The sequence below is a fragment of the Aquila chrysaetos genome, chromosome 4 (genome assembly GCF_900496995.4).
Source record: "Aquila chrysaetos chrysaetos chromosome 4, bAquChr1.4, whole genome shotgun sequence".
NCBI lineage: Eukaryota > Metazoa > Chordata > Aves > Accipitriformes > Accipitridae > Aquila > Aquila chrysaetos.
This window is the reverse complement of record NC_044007.1, coordinates 2,649,409-2,666,646: the sequence shown is the minus strand read 5'-3', so window position 1 is coordinate 2,666,646 and position 17,238 is coordinate 2,649,409. Positions and strand designations below refer to the sequence as shown.

At 50.1% G+C, this 17,238-nt stretch overlaps 1 protein-coding gene across 12 annotated transcripts in view; it reads left to right on the top strand.

Annotated features, from left to right (window-relative positions):
* The first annotated feature begins 449 nt into the window (after window positions 1–449).
* The window catches only part of ADGRB1 (adhesion G protein-coupled receptor B1), a 285,424-nt gene continuing 268,635 nt past the window's right edge, over window positions 450–17,238 (top strand). For 2 of the 12 annotated variants that reach the window (XM_030011702.2, XM_030011697.2), the window contains exon 1: window positions 621–1,419. The gene's annotated coding sequence lies outside the window, so the exon portion shown is untranslated. Of the gene's footprint in view, window positions 1,420–17,238 lie in introns of all 12 variants that reach the window. The other 10 variants (XM_030011704.2, XM_041123058.1, XM_041123057.1 and 7 more) reach the window with 8 other exon arrangements.

The window sequence follows — 17,238 nt, the reverse complement described above, 5'->3', positions numbered from 1 at the left end:
AAAAAAACATTAAAATAAGAAAGGGTTAATGGCTGTTGCTGTCTCCTGCCTGGGCAACCCGTGTGCCGTGGTGCAAAACCACCGCCAAGCCGGGGTGTGCGGGGAGCTCCTGCCCAGCTATGGGGCAAGGTGGTGGGGGGGATTTGGCCGGTACCCCGGGGCTCCCCGCTGTCCTGTCCCATCTCCCGTCCCCCTTCCCCAGGCTGTCAGCTTCGGGGGAGCCCCAGCAATCCCTTCTCCCTCCCGGCACCCAAGGAGCGACGAGCCGTGTCCCTGCGCATCCCTCTGCGGGCGACAGGCACCTCTCCCCCGCTGAACCCCCGCAGGGTTGGTTGGTTTATTATTTTTTTTTGTTTGGGGGGGGGGGGGGGGGGAAGCAGAGCCCCTGCCATTCCCCCCCCCCCCATCATCCCAGCTCCCTCTTCACCTCCTGGTTCCCCGCTTAGGGCTAAGCTGTCCCGGGGAGGCTGCGCTGCCCAGCCGCCAACGCACTCCGGCTCTCGCTGGCTCCTCTGCTCCATCCATCCATCCATCCATCCATCCTTCCATCCATCCTTCCTCTCCTCCTATAGGCTAGCGGAGCATGCCCGATGCGATACCGTGGCAGTTAGGGTCCTTGCCTATAGCTGCCTGTTTTACAAAGCTCCGATCTGTGCGTGTGCGTGTGTATGTGTGTGTGCATTTTATCCCTCCCTCCTATCCCTCCCTCCCTCCCTCTCTCTCTCTCTCACTCTAATGTGTGATCTGGAAAGCTTATAAAAGCCTGATGTAATCCTTAATGCAGCCCCTGGCTACAAAGACTGGATCTAGTTTCACAGAGAGAGATTCAGAAGCAGAATCTAAAAAAAAAAAAAAAAAAAAAAGTGGGGGGAGAAGAGAGAGAAAGAAAGAAAAGCAGACGAGTGGATTTTAAACAAACATATCTTTCTGAAGAAGACCATTCTCGCTCTTCGCTTCTGGGAAAGCTACTCTGAACCCTGCTGTATATTTTTTTTTAAAGGAGAAGACTTGATTGTCTGCTTGGATCTAATGATTTACTGGCTTTTAACTGCGTTTTTCCCCTCTCCTAAGGATTCCTCAAAAAACGGCTTAATTATTTTCAGCTTTTCTCTTCCACCTGCCTGTCTGCAGAGACACCAAAGGTTCTCCCTTCCTCTCCCTCCCCACCCCCATTTCTTTTAGGATTTTTTTTTTTCCCTTTTCTGTTTAATATATACATATATATATATATAAGTGTGTATGTATATATATATGTAGAGGCAAGAGTGGAGGGAGCGGAGGGAGAGAGAGCTCTGCCATCCTTTTGGACTTCACGCGCTGCCCAATGTTGGGCTGGTTACCCCTGGATATGTTGCTGGTTTCCATTTGGAATTTGACAAAGGGAAGAAGGAGGATATAAAACCTGGGGAGCTCTGCAAGGTAAGGGGCTCCCGGCCACCCTTCCTTCTTCATCGGAGGGGAGGGAGAAGGGGGGACATGACTTCTCAGGGCTGTGCTTTGCCTTGAGTGCGGGGGGGGGGGTCCTCTCTCCATCCCCGGGGGAGGCAGGGATGGGGCAGCGGTGGGCACCCGCTTCTCTGCTTTTGCCCCTGGAAATAGCACCCGGAGGATGTTTCGTCTCCTCCGCTCTGCAATTTGGACTGATAGAGCGTAATCACTCCCTGCCATGGGAAGTTTTAACTTTCGTGCATGCGGGTCCTGTGGCAAACACGAAGCGGCGGTGGAAAATATTGATGTCTGCAGGATGCGGAGGGGGAAATGCATTTGTGTTCTGGGGAAAGGAGCTGGGGACCGGGTTGTTCCTGGGGGAGAAGGCAGCCAGGCGAGGGAAGAGGAGCGGGGGATCGCGACGGGAGAGCTGCAGAGCCAGCCGGGGCTGAACTGCAAAGTGCCGCGAAGCCGCGGTGCCTTCGCGGGCAGCCCTGGGGTCCGGGACTCCTCAGCCTGCAATGTTGGCAAACAAAGTCTCAGAGGGATAGGCAGCTGCCTGCCCCAGATGTGAATCTGCCCCCATCCCAGCTCCTTGCCTCCCTCCTTTTCCTTGGAGAGTTTTGGAAGCTGGGCGGGGGGGGGGGGTCCTTGCTTTGCCGCTTGTGTGGCACCTTTCCAGGGCTGGAGGCAACGTCTGGGGAGGCAATGAGCTCCTAATGTCGTCTGTCTCCCCCCCTCCAAATGCCATTTATCAGCACTTTGCTTCACACTGTAGGAGAAAATTAGCTTTTAGCCTATACAGAGATCAGAGTATGGCACAGACACACAGACACACACACACGCTGCTCCTGGAGCTGGGCTCCTGGGGGATACTGGCACCCAGGCATGGCTTAGCCTTTCTTTGGCGGGGGGGGGGGGGTTTGGAAAGAGAAGGAGTCTCCATCAGGGATGCGTAATTACAAAGCATCTTGTTCTGAATCACCCTGTGTGGGAATGAATCGCAAAATTTGTCTCTCCCTCTTCCCCCACCGCCCCCTTCCCTTTCACGGCCTGACATTCGCTGATGGAGGGTGGCTGTTGATGCATCTTCAGACTTTTCGCAGAGAGGTGTTTCAGCCATGGCTCTGCCAAGGCTGGAAGGAAAAGCGGGGTGGAGGGCAGCAGGTAGAGGTTTCAAAGGGACTTTTCTTCAGCCTGGTTGTGCCCCGGTCCTGGCTGAGAGAAGGCATCAGTCCCCGACAATCGAAGGCACGGGTTGCGGATCAACTCTGCAAGGTACCTTCGGCTGTGACTCACGCTCATGTCCCTCATCCTGCCTTGGCCAAGGCAACAACCCCTCTGAATCAGTTGTACAGAGAGGAGGTGATGGGGAGGGGAGTATCGAGGCAAGGTCAAAGGGATGGAGGGCAAAAAAATACACCCACCCCCCCCCCCAAGCTATCCCTGACCACCCCATCCCTTTGGAGCTGGGGCTTTCCAGGGCTCAGGATCAATCCAGCTCCAGCAGTGGGTCTGGCGAGCGCCAGGGCCAGCTGACAGCTGATGGCTGAGGGAGGAGGAGGAGGGGAAGGATTTGGGGGGGGGGGGGGGGGAGGAAGAGCGAAGCTACTTTGACAGATGCCAAAAACCTGCCTGCGCGGCAGAGGGAAAATCGCGGCGCCTCGAAAGCCAGCGCTCCCTGGGAGGGTGCCAGGGGGGTGGTCAGGGTGCAGGGTGCACCTCCCCGGCCCCTTTACCTGTTGATTAGCTATAGGATTTGCTCTCGCTTGGCCACGCAAAGCCTAAGGAAAGCCAGGAGGGATGAGCCCCGGGCACTCCGTGGAGTTGACTGGCGACCTCCGCCGCCGCGTAGCAGGGAGGACTGTGTATTAATGATGATGACTCTGCTTTGGCTGGTGCTGAAATATCTGTATTATCTATTATCAGCTGGGAGACGAGGCTGGAGGCTTCACAGAGCTGGGATCTCATCCAAAGCCCAGGCTGCTAAAGGAAACAAACAACTCCCTGTGCATATTAAGTGGGTCCCTAATTAATTAATGACTCATTAACCTGGGTCCTGCCGCCGTTACAGTGCCCAAGACCTTGCTGAGGAAGAGGAAGGAGGTTGCGAGGCAGAGCGGGGGAGGATTTTCCCCTCGGAGGGTGCTGAGGAATTGCACCAGCTCTCAGCCAAGCCGCACTGCCAGGGGACGGGGTGGCCACGGGTCTGAGCCAGGCAGGGGACAGGGGACAGGCAGAGGGCTGAGCAGGCAGGACAGCTTGCCTGGTGGCTCTCAGCTGCAGCACAGGGACACTGGGACCGTGGGGAGAGGGTGAAACCAGGGGAACCCCCCCCCCCCCATGCTCCGTTCCGCATGTTAGAGCGGGGTCAGGGTGCAGCATCGCTTCTGCTGCAGAGGGCGAAGGGGAAGGCCAGGCAGAAACTGGGCAGGGGCAAGGCATTAGGGAGGGAAGGAGCAGGGCTCCTGGCCTTTTCCATGGCACTTGGGATTGGTGTTGCAGAGCCCCAGGTGCGGGGATGATAGGGGCTTGGGGGTCCCCATAATTGATCAGCAAAGATGGACTGGCTGCAAAGGAGGTGGGTTTCCGTTAATGAAGGTTCTGTACCCCCTGTTCTCCTTAGATAGGGGGAAACTGAGGCAGGGGAGGTGTGACAGACCCCATACCCGGGCTGGGGAGTGTTTGTGTGTGTGTGGAGACTCCCGAACCCCAGTCACACCCCCGCAAGGAGCAGCCAAAATCGGCCGCCACCGTGGGGGGGGGGAATCACCCCCCCATCCCACTGCCCTGCCACCCCAAGGCGAGCTGCATTGCCCCCTGCCCCGCAGGCACTCCGAGGTGGTCTGGGACACACACAGAGCCCTTCTCTCCCTTGCAGCACCCCCTGCCCACCCCCTACCCAACCCCCTTTTGCAAGCACCCCAAACTTAACAACACCCCCCCCCCCCCCCTCCGCCAAACTCCTTCTTTCCCACAACATCGGGGCTGTCCCCGCTGCAACCCCGGGTGGGAAACGCTGGGAAAGAACGGGGAGGGTGTCTCAACCTTGTGTCAGGGTCGGGTACCCCCCCCAATTCCCCAACCCCCCCAAACCCAGCCGCTTTTGATAACGGAGCGGGGGGACCGGCCGGGGCTTGCGGCGAGCGGCGGGGAGATGGCGCTCGCAGCCCGGCTATCGCCGCCCGCCGCCCCCGGAGCTGCTGGGTACAGCCCGATGGAGCCTTGTTTCCCCCCCTTTTCCTTATCACTTCCCCCCCCCCCCAAAAAAAAAAAAAAAAAAAAAAAAAATCCAACAAACCCACAACCAACCAAACCCACAACCCTGGGGGCTCGCAATAAGGGCTGACCCGCACCCAAATCACGCTGCCCCACGGGGTTTATTCCCCGCTCTGCGAGCATCACCTTCCCATTTTTATCGTGGTGTGTGTGTGTGTTCCCCCCCCATGTTTTTTTTACCATACTCCCCCGCATGTTTTATCCACCCCACTTCTCCCCGAGCTCAGCATCCTTGTGAAAGCTGCCACTGGCTTTCCCTGGGAATGCGAGTGGGATGTGCAGCTCTGTTCATCCCCATGCCCGGGGAGGGAAGGGGGGGGGTGGGAAAAGCAGCCCCCAGCCCCAAGGGCTTACTCGGAGGCCGTGTAGAAGCTTTTGCTCCCTACAGGTAGGGAACGGGGTACTCAAACGCTCTGCTCCTGGGAGTCAGCCCAGAGTATGGTCCAGCAGGGATCGTGCCCATTCATTGCTCCTGGGGGGGGGGGAGGAAGATGATGGAGGGGCTTCCCGTGGTGCCTCTGTGGCTGCAGATGGCTTTTCCTTCCCCCTTTTTTGGGGGAGAAGGAGAGGGGGAAGCAGTGTAATCATAGAGCCAAATTTGCCTTCTGCAGCTCGAGTGTAGCAGGCAGGAAATCCCCTGTCATCGATACCTGTTGCAGGGTATCAGCTTGGCTCATTAATTAGCTCCAGGAAACCTGCGCTGGTAAACAAATGAGTCAAAGCTTTTCTCTGGGCCTGATCCTGGGCTTGCAGCACGCTGATTGCCACCTTTCCAGGATAGGTGCAAAGAGAGAGGAGTATTTTCTTCAAGATGGATGACAGGCTGTCTCTGTAACTAGCTCGCCTCCTCCCCTTGGAGAAAATTCACATCCCCGAGCGAGCCTTCAAAGCGAAGGGAGCTGGCACCTGGCCTGGAGGTTTGCAGAAAACTGTCTTTCTCGGTGTCGCAGCACGTATCGGAATGGCTCGATGTGGCTGCAGACAAAGCGCAGGGGTCCCTGGCACATCCCGGCGCTTGCCGTGCAAAAGATGGTCCCGTGTTCTTCTCGTGGCTCCTTCCCCAAATTCCCTGGGCTTTCTGCTTGCCTGGGGTTTGCAGAAGGTGCTGGGATGAAAGAGGGCAAGAGGCGAATGCTTGTGCTTGAGTGAAACTGGACTAAGGCGTACGTAACTTGCTGATGGGGGTTGATGTCCATCCGTATATTTGGGTGGGGTGGGCATTTAGGGCTTTGAAGGGTGGGAAGAAAGGGGTTGGGGCACAGTTCTCGGCCAAGGTGGGGACAGGGATCTCCTTCGTTGCATCTCAGTTGCTTTGAACCACGTCTCTGCCAGGGAAAACAGTATTTCAGTGTCCCGTCTGCACTGGAGAGGCAGGAGCCCCTTTTAAGTTGAGATGCACTCTTTTTCTTTAGATTCCTGTGTGCCCCCCTCAGGTCCCAAATCCACAGGGCACCAGCCCTCTTAAGTCCCAAATCACCATGACTGGGACCTCTGGCAACCCTCGTTTCTCCCAGTCAGGGCCACCACAGATGTCATCCTGGTCTCCAGCATCCTGGTATAGGAGGTCCCATCTGCCTTTGTAACCCTTCTTAATGGTCCTGCTGCCCAAAAGGCAATTCTTCCACAGCACCCCACCATCCCCAACCCGATACCGGTGGCATTTTATTAGAATGTAAGAAATCACCAACTGGAAGCCAAACTTCTCTTTTGGAGAGCAATCTGGCAGGCCAGCCCATGTGGAGAGTGTACATCCCTTTCTCTTACCTGCACTTGGTGTGATAGTTGGCTTTTTAATATGGTTTGCAGTGTGCTGAGGCTACAAAACACAACAGCACATGTTAAAAAAAAAAAAGGAAAATGAGCAGTAAATGAGGTCCCTTCAGAACGTCCATTTGTCGTCACATCTCGGGCTTAAGAAATTCCTTGCGGTGCCTCTTGGAGCGAGGGTTTTGTATTAGTCTGATTATGCTGAGATAATCTGTCATGTTGCTCCAGGAAGCTCTCAGGGAATGGAAAAAAAAAAAAAAAAAAAAGGAAAGATAATATTTTAAATCAGAGGGCTGCGAGATTGGTGACTCTGTCTCGCAAAGACACACATCACTGCCCTCTTTATGAAAATTTAAATTGGTTACCTCTGTCAGAGAAAATGAGAGAAGATTTGCTGATTTTAATTTGTTGGAGCGAATCACCCCCTGCCAGTGTTATCAAAATTAAACTAGGGATGGTTTTCTACTTTCCTTCTCCTACTCCCTCTGCATTTTTTCTGAAATATCCCTTCATAAAACATTGATCAAGGAGTGACCAGCTGATGACAAATGAGCTGTTGAAACTGCAAGGCCTGCCTTGTTTGATGTCATGCCTTATCCCTGGGACAAGGGGGATCAGGGAAAGCAAACGGGATCTGGAGGAACAGAGACCTTGTAAGGTAATCTCGACTTTCTACCAGTTTTGAATATTTTGGGGTAAAAACTGAATCAGGTGGCTGTAATCTTATGATGTGGTGCACTCTATGTTAGCCTGAAGTGCATGTATGAAGTACATAAAGTACTCTTTCCAGTAAGCATCATAGCTTTTAGGCGGTTTACTTCAGGTAGAGCTGCTGCTTATTGACTTGAGTTGGCCTGCGAGAAGGACGGAGGAATCCTGCATATATTTAGGACACCATTTTGTGCATGTTATATGCATGGACCAGTATATATTATTGCCAAGCTCTTTTTCTGAACATCTAGTTTTGGTTAGAGGCAGGCCTTGTGATACCTCATCCTACGATTCCAGCACTCCCACCCGCACGCTCACCTTGTCTCCTACCTGTTATCAGGCTGGCTTTGCTAGATGGAGATGTTTCCTCAGGTTTTGAGCTCAGCTGGCCTATAATAAAGTCCTTGCTGTTTGCAAAATGGCTCTTTTCTTTCTTCCCTCTGCCAGCTATTGGGACTAACCCATTCCTGGCAGACCTACCTATTCCATATTCATGGAGAGTTAGCATAGTTCTCTCTCTAAATGCTTTCAGGGTAAGGGTCATCACGATTTCCATGCTAGAATAGATCTGGAGATGAAACGCTTTGTCTCTGTCCCGCCTGTGGTCCTGTCTTCTTGTGGACGTCTCAGCTGACCATTTAAGCCTACAGCTCCACAAGCCACTGAAAGTTTGGTCTACCCAACGCCAAACCCCGTGGCCTGATTTTAAAAGATGCTGTAGTGAAATCCTCACTACGGACCAAGGGTGTTGTAGGACTGATCTCATCCACTGCCAAGCCATGTGTCTCAGGCCAGGGGTTCAGGTCACAGTTAATTTAGACATTGGTCTTTCTGCACTTCGGTGTTTTCATCTGCAAAATGGGGATGCCTGGCTTCCTCCTCCCCAGTGGGGCTCTGTGCCAGCCGTTCAAATGGATTTGGTCAAACAACACTTCTTTTGGGATTCTGAGATGAAGGGCATCAGCCAAGACCCAGGCGTGAATTATTATTCTTGTGTTTTGACTGTGAATGCATGTCCACCCTTCAACTTTCCTCCTGAGTGATGTTTTCTTGCCCTTTTTCAATCCTTATTTTCTTGATGCCTTTCTACAACAGGGTTTTGAAGTATGCAACTCTCCTGTACCCTCCTTGGGTTTCCTCCGGATTAAAGACTTGCTTTTTCAGGAGACCTTGCATAACACTTTGTCTTGCAAAATGGTCCTTTGTATAGTCCAGCCTACTTTGATATGCAAGTAGATTAAGCCTGGGGTCGGAGTCTGGTTTATACTATATGTTGTTTAGCAGCAATCTAACAATGGCTATCTTCTTGAAACAAATATCTGCTGGTTTCTGCAAATGAAAGTCGATACACCTTCAGAAGGAAATTTGTCCCGATGGGGTCTTTTGTATTGAAAGCCCTGTTGGTAGATTTATTCATTGTGCAGGTTCGTTCCCTTAACAAGTCAGTTATTCATTGGCCATTGCTTGAGGGTGTGTGGAATTTATGGTCATAGTCCTGTAATCAGATATTTTGTTATAGAGGGCTTTGCCACTGTGGAAGGTTTGAATAAATCAGTATGCAGCAAAAATTGATCCTCTCACAATCTATTTCTGGACTCAACTCCTGCTTTAAGAGTATTTTCCCCCTTCTTGAACCATGCTACTAAAGCCTTTGCATGTTTGTGCTCTGGTCAGGTCTACCAAAGCTATGCATTCGTGCACGTGCACAGACATACGCATACATTTAGGCATGTTTTTTGGGCATGACTTTTGTTCTAACCACGCTTGAGACACACATTGTTGCCATTTCACAGACACACCAAAAAAAAAAAAAGAGTTTTTCTCTATCACCTGACTTAAGCATCTGGAAGTTGGAAAGGACTGCTTGGAAAGGGTTTAATCAAATGCCAGTGAAGAAAGGGAAATCTGATTTTGAGTCGCTGCACTGATGCCTTAAGTACTAAAGAGCTTGGCCTGCTAATCTCCACTTCTCAGATGTTGTTCTACAATCTGATCAGCCCTATTGAGCTGAAACAAGGGTTAATTGCTGACAAAAAGCTCCTCACCTTTGTGCATACAAAGAAAGGGGCAAGGGTGAGCACCTTGCTTTTTGGAGCTTAGTGCAAGCTTGCCGTAGGCAGGCAATGGTACGGGAATTTGGTTCTTGTATGTGCCCCAAGAATATCTCTCTATGAAGGTAAAATTACAGCAGAGCCTATGATTTTTATGGCAGAAATCAGGGATGGGAGGAGAGAAAAAATCTCTGTAACCTAGCAGCCTGCACAGCTGCTGTCTGCTAGGTCGTCGGTGATGTTAAATGTGTAAATGGCAGTGAACCTCTTCCCTGTGAGCAGGGCTGAACTGTCTTGGCACTTACACTTGGGATGGAGCTTGACAGTGATGTGGTTAGTCAACGGTCTGACACGCTGCCTGCCTTGCAAGTGTTCCCTGAGGCACAGCATCTTTCTAGGGAAACTCTGATGGCTCTAGGGGTGGGTTTCAATTTAGGAAGAGTGCGTGACAAAGGACATTTAGTGTCTGGTCTGCTCTGGTGAGTGAAGCCAGCCTGAAAGAGGGTAAGACTTTGTGATAAGGACCATGTGGATTATGTCCGTAGGGCATGTGGGTAGACAAACACATGGGTGCTTGTGGGAGAGGAGACCAGTGGGTCTCTGAGCTGCCCACAGCTCGGTAGAGGCAGCAGATGTAACACAGCACTGCCCTCCCAGTCACCCATCTTAGCACTCGCAGGTCAGCCATCAGGGCAAGCGAAGGAATAAGTAAATAGTGAATGTACATTTACTTCATATTCTGAATGCTTAAAAAACTAACATGAACAATGTTAAATATTGTCTGTCCTGTGTGACTTGCTGGCTCCTGCCAGCTTGGGGTTGTTAGATATGTTAATAGGGATAGCAATGCTGTCGGGACTTCCAGATTCTCCAGATGGAGATGATTCTGCTACCAGCAGGAGAGATGGTGACAATCAGAAGCGCAGCAAGGCTGGGAGGGCAAGGGGGAAGCCGGCAGAGATCCCAGCAAAATGCCAGTTAGCTGGGGGATCCAGTAAAGTAGGATGCCTGGAAATATCAGGAAGGCATCCTTTGCCGTGAGAGTTAGCATGCTTGTAGATGTACCCAAGGCATCCCTCAGGGACTAGACAACTGCCTGTCTGTAGGCAGTGCCTGCAGGCATGGAAATGCCCCTGGAAGGGGAGGTTTTGGTAGCAAGACCCTACATGGGGTAAGCCCAGTCCAGAGCCTGACCCTCTACCAAGACCAAGGAAGATGGTGGCATGGGTTGGAGGAGATTTCCAGAGGTCCCCTCCAACCTCAAGCATCTGCGATTCTGTGAAATGGGACATGAGCGCTGCAGACTTTGATGCTCCCACTGGACATAGCTGCCCTCAGGAGCTGCTCTTTGGCCTGTATATGGTGAGCAGAAGGCCTGCAGGGTATCTAAAGGTGTCTTGCAGGAGGTATTTGAAGGCTGTCTTGCAGGACGAACTCCAGGGTGGGACTGTACGAGAGCACACTTTGGGCTTGGTATCTCAGAAGGGAGGAAATCTGATGGGGACTGAGGTCTGGGGGCTGAAAACTAAGGGTGCTGAGGTATTTTGAGTGAGAGCAAAACCTTTTGTTACTGTGTGAGACAGCCTCAAGAAACAGAGACTGCCCTTGCCCTGTGTTGGGACAAAGCCCTGGTTTGATGTCCTGTTGACTTAATCCTACTTTTCTAGACAAGGACCCTCTTGGTAAGTCCATGCCCCTCCATCTCTCTGGAGTCTTACACTGATTTTTTTGGCTGGGCTGTGGCCAGTGACAATGCTACAGCATCTTTGATCAGAAATGTGCACACACCTTGCCCTAAGATGTGATACTTAGATTTTTTTACTTCTGTCACTGAAGCTTTGGTGTGAATAGCTTCCTCTGTTTTCCTGGGAAAAGCTGAGCATTCAGGATTGTTCTGCCATTGAGGGGAGTTTTCTAGGATGTGGAAAGGGGGTATCCTCCACCGCAAGCTGAAACAGCTCCATCTTCGTGGTTCTGTGGGGCTGAAGGCTGGAGGGTCCCTCCCTTGCTTGGTCTGGGTTTTGACTTCTGATTAGTAGTAAAGATCTTCACAAAAGGACCTCTAAGACCCACCTAGAGTGCCTGTGGGGATAGCACCTGAGTACCAACAGCGTCAGGTACGATGTGGGATGTAGTGCTAGGGACGAGGAAGATGGCTGGTAAAGCTGGCCATGGTTCCTAGCAGCTCCCAGCATGTGCAAGTACTATTTCTTGGGTTGGAGCTCGTCTTAAAAGGTTCAGGGAACTGAAACACCTTTCTCTTCCCTATCTTGAATAGGTCTCAAATGTGTTTATAGAGGAACCCACCACGATGTCTTCCATTTTGTGTTGTGAGGGGAATGTGGGACAAGGCAGGGATTTTTCTCACCTCCCTTCCCTTGCCCAAAAGCGTGGTTGGATCTAAGTAGGACACGACTCTTCCCAGACCTGGAGTTGGGTCACCAGGCTCTGCTTGTATGCAGGTGACAGTGCTGGGGAGTGATAGGAAACCTGGTGCTAAATACAACTACGATGCACAACTAAATACGTCAGATGCTCTACACCAGCCATGGCTGCCTTTCAAGTGGACTGAAAAAATCTTCCTGTAACTTCCTGTACTCATAAATGCAGTTTATGAACCACAAGGTGCACAGCATGCCATAGCGATGTGGTTATTAAAACCCCAGCCTCCCACCTCAGATTACAACCCAAATGCTGTGTTTGTTTCCCACTTAATGCTGGCCCTCTGAGGTTTTCTTTTAGCGCTAAGCCCTTTTGAAGTTGCTGTTGATTAGAGAGCAGACAGCATAATCTCCCTGTGGAAGTTATTTGTAGCTGGGGAGGAGGGGGGGGGGGAGAAATCAGTCACCCTAGTGCAAATGACAGAAATGGGGTGGAGAATTAATGATGCTGCTCAGCCATACTTTCCATTCAGTGGCCCATCCTGCCACTCAGGTGTCCTTTTCTGAAAGTGTCTGTCTGATTGCTACAACTCCTTAGACAGTCAGAGAAGGAGTAATTGTAGGGGGGGGGATTAGCTGTGCAAATTGGCTTCTAGTCTGGAAGGTGACTTCGGTGGTGTAATTGTTCTGTCCAACTGCCAAACCCTCATCAAATACTGGCAGCTGGGGCTCTGCCTATACCCTTAGTTTCTCTGTTCTTGTGGCAACTAGCCTGGTTGTTTCCTGGGTCATCAACAGGGCGAATCATTTAAATTCATTGTTCTTTATTCCTTCCCAAATTATTGACCAATACTGTCTGCTGCCTCTGAGCTTTTCTTGATGAGCTCTTTTAGGCTTACATTACTTGATCACCGTGGGTTGTACAGCATTGAATATGAGCGTGGCCAATATAAAGCTCCTGAGCACAGAGGCAGTTGGTTGGTCTATGGCTTGAATTAGGTGGGAAATGACCCATTGGCAGAGATGAGGTCAACATCAGGTGGTCTTGGGATCTTGCTTCCTCTCCAGTTCAGCTCTATCGCTCTGTGAAGCTCCTGGAGAGCTGTTGCCATCTCTGGACTATGAGTTTCTTTGCATCCCATCCTAGGTACTCTCAGCCTCAGGAAAATTTAGATTGGGGGTTCACAAGGTTGGTCCTCTTTGCTACAATGGAGTCTGACTCTTAGTTGGTGCCTCCTGGTATTACTGTGGCAGAAACAGGGAGGGTGGGCGAGCTCTAGGCTGACAAAAAGCTGGTATGCAAGCAGCTCAATTTGCTCTGTGGATATCCAACTGCAGTTTCAAAGCTTGAAATTGTTTGGGTTTTTTCTTTCTTTCTTTCTTTCTTTGGAGACGAGGACTCTTGCTGGTGAGTCTTGTCTTCCAGATGTTCTTGACTTGATCCATTGCAGGTCCTGGATGGCTGCAGCATTTGGGTTTTGCCAAACATTGGCCATAAATAGCTTTGAAATGGTAACAGCACAAAGCCTGGCATTTTTGCACTGGTGTGATAGGCAGGCAGAATTGGGAGGTGCAGGCCATCAGCCCAGCCCAGCCCAGTGCACGAGCTGCTGATTAATGGTTGTTTCCCTTTATTTCAGAGAAACCATAGCAGAGACTCCAAAGTGGTTGAGGTTCTTCCTCTTGAAGAAGAAAAGCTCTAACATTGGTAAATATTCAAGGAGAGAGAACAGTGAGGAAGCCTTGGTAAATATGGTGCTGTTATTAGCACCATGGCGGCTAGTAGGGGTTCTGACTGAGGCTGAGCATTGCTGAGTTCTGTAAAATCAGCTTTTTAAGATCTCTTTCCTTCTGATTCCAGGAGTGGAGGTGGGTTTCACCTGGGCACCATCAGAGTTTCTTTTCCTTCTAGTTAATCCTTGCAAGCACTTTGCTGCGCCAGCATCTCTAGTGTGTGCGGGGGTCTGAATCCCTGCAGATCTGCAGTCAATGAAATATCACATCAAATGTTAATCAACAATACATGCCAGGGCTTGCACTTTGACTAAGTGGCATGGTGCAACTGGTTGCCACAGGACTAAGTTCTTGCTGTCTCCCCACCTGCGGCTTAGTCTTGATCATATGGTTTATTATTAATAGACCCTGGCCCATGCTGTCCCCTGGATAGCGCTCGGCATTACCTTGGCAACAATTACATAGTGTGGATGGCCGTCAGATAGTTCCTGAGCCCGGGTTCTGTCCCTGTGCGGTTCAACAGTATGGTTGCAGACAAAAATGCCACTATCAAGCCAAATGATAATAAAGAATCGGTGACCAGGAGAAAAAGAAAAGCCAAAATGGGAAGGGAGCCATTGGCATCAGTGTCCAGGCGTACAGGGAGGTGGCACTCACAAACCACGTCTCAGGACAATACTTTGTATATAGCCAGGGACGTGCCAAAGAGTAACCTAGCTAGCAGCGTGGATTTGCGTTCGGTGGCTTGGCCCGCAACCAGTCCAGGTCAATGTGTTGCGCAGTGGAGGGTGGCATCTCAGATGAGTCTCCAACATAACGTCGGCCCATCTGGGCTGCACTCCTGAATCCACTCTTGCCATTTGATGGAGGATCATGGCTTCACAGGGCAACACCAGTCCAGCGCACACATGGAAGAGACAGGCAGACCTGTCCAAGCTTCGGTGACTTTCAATAGCTGGGAAGGATCTTGGCTCCTCTTTTGCACCACTTCTCAGTAGTAATGAGGAAACACACCACTGACTTCCCTGAGCATCTGTTTCATCCGTGGCATGGGGGAAGCGATTTTCTTCACTGCTGTACTGATTGGAAGTCGAACAGCCTTCATTCCTGTGTTGATTATGTTCCTAGGAGCATTGAGTCTCCTGCAGGCTCTGAGAGCCTATATGCATGAATGCCAACCTGTAACCCAGCAGAGTCTTCAAACCCATATTTTCTTGTGAGTCAAAGCCTGATAATTGCTGGTCATTCAAAAGCATTCAGGAACATCCTAAATTGTGTCCTCTGGGCTGGATTCCAATGTCAAGTCTTTTGTATTTCAGACTCTCCTGTATGATTATTGGAGCAGGGGGATGGAGTCACTACATGAGCAATCAAGGACCTTCCACCCCCCCTTTTCTCCACCACTATGGCATTCTGCTGAACCCCAGGGTACTTTCTAATCCTCTCCCCCTCTTTTGCTGTAGTTAGGTCCCAGTAAACTAAACAGGGAGAGGACACAGATCCAAAAACTGCCCTGCATTTGTGCAGACGGTTTCATTTTTAGAACTCACCCTGATGTGTTTTCAGCCCTGCTCAGGCAGCACTCTCCCATCCTGAGCCTGGCCACGGTTCGGAGGACAGCCTGGCCAGGGACCGTTCCCAGCAGGGACATGGGTCACCTTCTTCTAGCAGGGAGAGGGCTGAAATCCCCAGCCGTACAGTTGCCCTGTGTTAATTGTCAACCAAACAGCAGCACATGGGCTGAGCTGTGTGGAGATGCCTATCTGGGTGCTCCTCTCTGTACTCTAACATTGCACTGCAACAATCAGCCACTTTTACAGCTCCATAGATCACTGGATAAAAAACACATTTAATTCTATGGTAAGGTCACTTTTTAGTTAAAAGGGACAGAATGGATTTAATTTATAAGCCTCTCCAACTTTATGGCTTGCATTTAGAGTTATATCTATTATGTAGTGCCAAACACGTATTATAAAAATTGATTCCCCCTTTCTCCTCCCTAGATTTGCTGTGTCAGGTGGATTCTGATTACCCTCCTGTTTCCTTCAAGCCAACAGATAGGCTGAGGTAGATCTAAACGTTGGGGATGACATCTGTGACTGCAAAGTGCAAGTTTATAGGGGATGAAACTGGCCCAGATCTATTCCTGGGTGGGTGGGTGGGAATGAACATGATTTCTAGCAACCTACCACACTAGAGGATAGGAGGACAGGGCTGCGGTCTGCAGGGGAAAGTGCAAGTCAAAGTGATTGCAATGTGCAAGGGGTCAACAGGTTAGGTGATGTTATTGTCTTTGTGTGGGTCCTTGCATGGTAATGTGATGTAGACACAGCCTCTGAATTCAACAGCAAATTTCAGGCAAGAGAAATAAAGTCCAGAGGAGGTCAGGGAGAAGAATCTTTTTTTTTTTTTTTATTTCCAGGAAAGCTTTTAAACATTTCCAAGGGTCTTAACACTGGTGAGAATGAGGGTTGGAGAGAGACCATTGAAGGGAAGAGAGGGAATGGGGTGATAGCAAGAGGAAGCAGACCAAAATTATCACCTAATCATCACTCCCAGCATTTCAATAGCAGGTGCTGTAGCCACACCTTGGCCTTATTTGATTTAAGTGGTCTCTCTGCAAAACAATGAACATCGGAGAGGGGGAGACGGGGAAAGTCAGTACTTGCGAGGCCAGAAGGAATCATTATAAACTTGTGTCTGAGCTCCTGCAGACAGGGATGGTAGGTTCATCCCAGGATGACTTCAGGAATGCTGTGACTTCTGGTAGGAATCAAGTGAACCTGTTAGAGAGATGCTGTGCCTTGATTTAGAGGCTTCCAGGTGGTGATGAATGGAGCATGTTATACAAGTGAGGGAGACTTGAGACAGGACTCTGAAAGGAACAGGGAGCCTGGCTTCTCCCTGGAGCATCTGTATATCATAGTCTACTCACCAGGAGGGCAGCAAAGGGGGGATCTGTCTCCCGCTCTTGTAGCTGTGTTTCTCAAGCAACTGTTTTCTATGTCTGTGATTAAGTTGTGCTCATAAAATTCATAGCAAAAACTCTGGACAAGCTGTTAGCTGCCCTTTAAAGTTGAGGAGGGGAGAAGTGAACCGCATTTGCCTATATAGAGTCCTGGCCATGCTTGACTGAGTGACTGCAGTAAAACTAGAGCTATAAATAAAATGCATGTGCCTGTGTCCACTACGGTAATCTCCTGAGAAGATGTCATTTGCTTCAGGACTTCAGTGAAATATCCATATTTTCAGCCTCTATTTATATTAATTAGTGTTGGTTTACTGTTGGGTTTTTTTGAGTTTTTTTGTTTGTTTTGTGTTTTTTTTTTTTTTGCTTTAGTGCAATGAGAACAAGGTAGTACAGGACACCCAGTCTAAAATAGCAATGTGAACAAGGTGTTGAGGGACACTTGGACCAAAATAGCAGGCAGTGGTGAGGAGCAAGCACGGTGCCAGGCAGGGGTGAGGACACACTGCACGTTCCTTGAATGGGGTCACACCGTGGCAGCGGTGGCTGTTCCTCCGGTGGGCTGGAGGTACTCTTCTCTGAAAGCTGTGTCCAGGCTGGGCTTAACTGTAAATCTTGTTTGAGTGGGCTTGAATGGAGAGATCTGTGGCCTGTGCTGTTCACCTTTGCTTACGTAGTTATGAAACATGACCAAAATAAAAATATTTGGACATTGTGAAACTGGATCCCTTCAGATCTTGAGTTGCTTAGAAATCTTTTCTTTTTTTTTTTTTTTTTTTTTTTATAATCTGGAATTTGAACTGTGGTCAGCCTCTCCAGCTTGTTTGAGCAATGACAGCTGGGATTTTATTTTTTTTTGATTGCTACTTGTACTTATTTTTTAATGTTATCTGTCTTTTATGATTTCATAACTTGAGAA